Consider the following 5,276-nt stretch of genomic DNA (forward strand, 5'->3'; position numbering starts at 1 on the left):
TCGGCGACCTTATCCCCTCGTCTCGTCGCCGGCGAGGGGGGTTCGGTTGGGACGCGCCCCTGTTCCGACCCGGGTCGGGGGAACAGGGGAAGGGGACGCGGCGTGGGGGCTGGGCCGGCTGGGCCGGCCAGTCTGGCTGCGGGCCAGGGGGATTGGCGGTGGTCGTGCGGGTGGGTTGGGCTGGCTGGTCCAGGGGGCTTCCCCCCCCTTTTTTTTTGGTTTTCTTTTTTTTTTCCCTTTCTGTTTTATTTAGTTTTAGGGCATCTAGGCATTTTATAAAATAGTGTTTGCTTCACCATAATTACCAGTGCAATATTTGGCAACCCCCGAACATTTTCGCTTTGACTTTTGAAAACTTAGGGTGTTTAACACTAATTCATATTTTGAATTAGCAATGATTTTGAACTACCACTTGGTTAGCAACAGTAACACTGGTGACATGGCATCATTATAAGAGTTTTACTGTAGCCTAAATATCCGGGCGTTACAGGGGTCCTGTGCAACCAGCCCTCCACGGGGTCCTATTCATCCATCCCCAACTGGCTCGGGTGTGTGGCGGCCTCCTCTCGATCAAGATCCTGTTCAAACAGCGGCAATGGCCTCTACTACCACAGGGTCCTGTTCATCCAACACCCACCGGAAACTGTTCATCCAACCCCCAACAACACTCACTGTTCATCAAGAGGCAGCAGGTTCGATCAGCTTCAGTTAGCAGCAGTAGAGAAAGAATTGCTCGATCAGGTCCAGTTAACAGTTAGGGATCAATCGATCGCTCGGGTTCAGTAACGCGTAACCAGTGCAATCGCTCGGGTTCAGTAAGTGAATGCCTCGCTCGGGTTCAGTTAGAGCCAAACGCCTCGCACCCATGCACGTACGTGTACGGGAGAAACGCGCAACCCCTCCATGCATTGCTCGGCCCCGACCACCCACCGTAACCGGGAACTCCCCGATATTTTCCTCGCCCTCGCTTCTACCACGATTTTTTTCGTCATGGGCGTCCCAAAGAATGTCATGCAGCTGCGTCTCCAGCCCGCCCAGGACGAAAAGCCCATTTCTGTCATGATTTTTTGTCATAGAAGTAGGAGCCCACCACATCTATGTTGATACCGGGTTTTGTCACAATTATCGTCGTAGAAGTGTCATAAGCATGACAGGAGAAAAATTCGTTCGGCCCAAAATGTCATGGATGTGTCTTTTTTTGTAGTGCTCCCATCTGCTGGCTATCTGTCAATGTTAGAGTCTTCTGCATCATCATTGACTCCTCAATTTCCTTTCGAAGCCCCAGATACATGTCCCTCTTAACCTTTCATACAATTCATTCTGCTTAATTTCAATCCTCGTTTTTTTCATGTTGAGCCTCTCTTCTTTGTTGAGTGTAAAAGCCCTTTTGTGCAGGACATTCACACCTATACCCTTGCACGGCCAGGGGGTCTTTTGTTTCAAGAGCATCGGACAGAATGTCACATGGCCCTGAGTTCCTGTAGAATCTTCTAGGGATCTTGGAAGCGTTTAACATCATGCGATACAGTCCTTTGTCACATGAGTTTTCAAAGTAATAAGTTCTGTCGTCACGCCTCCTTGCATGTGCCCACAAATAGTCTCTAGTGCATTCACCCCTGATATCACTAAAGGCCGGTTTCCCACCCGCAGATACTGTTTCTTTGTCCTCCTGGTCCCATATCGGTTTCATGCCCAAGTATCCTGCCACAGCCATACATTGGGGGTGTGTGGTCCTCTTCTAAAGTTCCGATTGCTTGGCACTCTTCTCAGTAAACTCAGTAGTTGCACTGGCCCTTTTGGATTCTGCCCAGCCTACCTTTGTAATTTGAGGGTATGCGGGGATTGGGTACTTGCCTTCACTCAAGTACTTCTTGTACAACACATGCTTCCAGTTTCTCCAAGCATCCCTGACATTCTTCGGTGCAACGTGTTCCACCTGCATTCTCCACTGCTCTGGAACATTGAAGTGATCCATGATCTCCTGGACTATCCTTTGTCGTGTTTCTGTGTCAGCCTTCTAAAACCACGGCAGACTACTGTTGAGCCTTGCCCTCCCAACAAATCCACACACACTCCTGAACCTCGTGCGTGCTTTATCTGGTTTAGTTGGAGCCCAAGACTTTAAATCAATGTCGGTTACTTCATATACACCTTTAGGCTAGTGTGTGGGCTTCCTTGGAGCCTTCCTCCGTGTCCTGGCCGGAAGGGTAATTGTTGCAGCCCTCTCTCGTTCCATATTACTTAATCCCTGACCATTTGCTGGAGACCTAGGTTGTCAGACTCAGATGAAGATACATCGCCTTAAGCATGAGTGATGAGGCTGCTACTCGACATTTATAGAGAACACATGCGAAACTCAGGAGAGGAGGATAAGCATAAAGCTAACAACTTGATAGTAAGTTGTCTAAACATGTCATCCAATAATTTTGAAAATGTACGGCTAATTTGTTAATTTTGTGTGACTCGGGCGCCCACGATTTGTTAATCGACAATAACTAATTGGAACAAATACAGCTTATATGTACTCGTTAGGAAGGTAGATAATGAACATATATACACTCTCCATTATTTTATAGCCAATTTAGGAACATAGCGAGTGGAATAGGAACAGGAATTGCAAGGAAATATGCCTCACCGCAATGGAGAGCAATAACTAACTTGTTTTTTGTGCGGACCTGGTAGGACCATAGGAGAGGCGAGGGTTACAGGAACGATATGCTCAAGCGGGGCTGGCGAGCAAACGAAGACGGCATGGTGCGGGCAGCTGCGTGTTGGGAACGACAGTGGAGGTAGGGTTGACGCCGAAGAGCGGGCACACGACCGGGTTGAGCATGCTGGCGCCGGACAGGGTTCTGGTGTGGATCTAGGGGAGGGGGAGCTGGCGATGGAGATTGGTGGACTATTGAGTGAAAGGGGGCGGGTGGTGGGGGCATGTTGGCAGCTTCAGTGAAAAGGTGAAAAAAGAGCCCCCGTCACCATGCGGAAAGGCCTATGCAAACGGTTGCCTCTAAGTGCCCGTGTGCACAAACAACATAATTTCATTTGAAATGAAAATGTGCTAATTTTGAAACGAAGACGTGAGTTCATCCTTACGCCTTGATTTTATTTCCACGATAAGAAATCACCATTATACCACATGTTTGATTTTCTGGCGCATTTCAGGTCTTGTTTGCTATATTTAAGCCATTTTTTGCATTTTGGCATATAAATCAAATCCTAGCTACAACTGCATGTGCTGATTAAAGGGATGTGGATTGTCGGTTCGATGTAGGAGCATCCAACGATGCAGAAGTATAATCCATAGGGTTTGGGTTCTGACGAATCAGAACACACGATTTACATCATGCGTGCAGGGCATCGGCCACGGTTTAGTAGGCACACGGCTTTCATGAATACACCGTGTGCTATTTTAAAACATTTACATCAACTAACAACATATTCTTGTTTGAAAGAAGACGTGAGTTCATCGTTTGGCCTCTAATTTTTCCATGGTAAGCAATCACCATTGTACCCTACGGTCGATTTTTTGGTGCATTTCAAGTCTCGTTTGCTATATTTGAGCCATATTTTACATTTACCACGCATTTTGTGCGTGTATATATATTTAGATCACAGCAGCCCTATATAGGGGCGACATAGGTTCTGCCGAGATCTGAAAACCTGAAGCAAGCAGACGATAAAAAAGGGAAAACCGATCCCGGCCCCGACTCTCTTCCCCAACCTCCCCACTCCCTGCGTCTCCATCCCGCAACCGCTGCCGCGCCCACTCCCCGAACCTCCCCGCCGCTGGGCGCCATCCCCCGGCCCCGCCCCGCCCCGTCTCCCCTGCCTTCTTCCCCAACACCATCCCGGACCTTCGTCCCAAGCATCCGTCGCGTCCAGATCCACCCGCCGGTGACGCCCACCGCCGGCACCCCGCTACCCATTACCTTCCCGGCGGCTCCGCCTGCGTACCACCACCGGCGCGCCCCTGTGCCCAGTCGCAGTTGCTGCCTCGCCACCCGCGCCCACCACCTGGCACCCATGGCCGCCATTGCCAGGACCTTCCCTCCCCAACGAGGCTACACCTAGCCAGAGGACTACTGCTCTCCAACGCCTGGACCGACGCAGTCAACCGTGCGCCGGCAATGTGCAACCGGTCACCAAACCCGCGCGCAGGAATTCGTCCATGGTTGACAGCCTCAACCATGGCGCTCCATCCCCACACGCCGCCGCTGGCCGTCGCCGTCCCTGACCACCAGACAAGCACCGCCGCCCCTGCATCTCCGGCCACATCGACCTTCTCAGGAGGGCTACCTTGACCTTCCCGGGGAACGTTCATCCATGGAGTGGCCGCTGCCGCCACTCCACTCCCGCGCTGTGCCTGGCTTGCCGCAAGCCTCCGCCCTCCATCACTAGTGCGTTGCCACCACATGGAGCTTCCAGCGCCAAGATTCCCTTGTGCGCCATCAGCTAGCACCTATGCTGCGTGGCTACTTCACACCCTGTTGTGCTTCAGATTCTGTAGAGCTTGAGGTTCAGAGCTTTTCCCTTCTGAAATTCAGTAAGTTGCCTTGGGTGAATGTTGCGTCTGGTTTAGTTGCAAGCCGTCCTTTGTTTTGATGTTGTTGTCTGTCTACTTCTGCTTTCTAGTTTAATTTGAGCCATTATAGAACTGATGGAGACTGATAATGGATCAGCCATCTTCCTCTCGGTATGTAGTTTGTTTAGTCTAGTATGTTGTTTTGTGCAGGTGAAGGGAAGGACTACCTGAGCGCTACCAGCAGTACAAGGAGTTTACAAGGCAAGAGATGTGTCAATAGATGATCCCTACTTTGCAGCAGTGTGCTGTACGTGTGGAGGAAAGGTCAAGCAAAAAGTGTAGTTTGATAATTACGTCGTAACTTATTAAGCTGGCTTGCTCTCTGGCTCTTATTACTTTGTGTTTGTGCCTCAAACAAAAGAAAAAAAGCAAAACATATATTTGAAGATTTTACACTAGAGAAGTTCATGTACACAGACCTATCCCGATGCCCAGCTCCCTGCCGCAGCGATGCCTGTGTGCCCCCCAATGCCTCCTTCCGGCTCGCCGCCGCACCCGCAACCTCCTGGCACGCCGCCACCCCTGCCAACTTCCGGCGCGAGGCCGCCTCCGCTTCCTCCTTGCGCGTTATCGCCCGCACCTCATCCAGCGTGAGGCCGCCCCTTCTTCAGGGCGAGGTGGATTTGGACTTCAGCGGCAGTACATAGAGCACTTCGGGAGCACGTGGCGAGCTCAGAAAAACTGGCCGCCCCTC

General features: G+C 50.9%; 1 long non-coding RNA gene across 1 annotated transcript; it reads left to right on the top strand.

Annotated features, from left to right (window-relative positions):
* Positions 1 to 3,652: 3,652 nt before the first annotated feature.
* Positions 3,653 to 4,973, top strand: LOC119339176. The gene is made up of 2 exons (XR_005164162.1): positions 3,653 to 4,543; positions 4,733 to 4,973. It is a non-coding gene; the product is annotated as an uncharacterized LOC119339176 (long non-coding RNA).
* The last annotated feature ends 303 nt before the right edge of the window (positions 4,974 to 5,276 follow it).

This window comes from Triticum dicoccoides, chromosome 7B, assembly GCF_002162155.2.
Source record: "Triticum dicoccoides isolate Atlit2015 ecotype Zavitan chromosome 7B, WEW_v2.0, whole genome shotgun sequence".
Lineage (NCBI taxonomy): Eukaryota > Viridiplantae > Streptophyta > Magnoliopsida > Poales > Poaceae > Triticum > Triticum dicoccoides.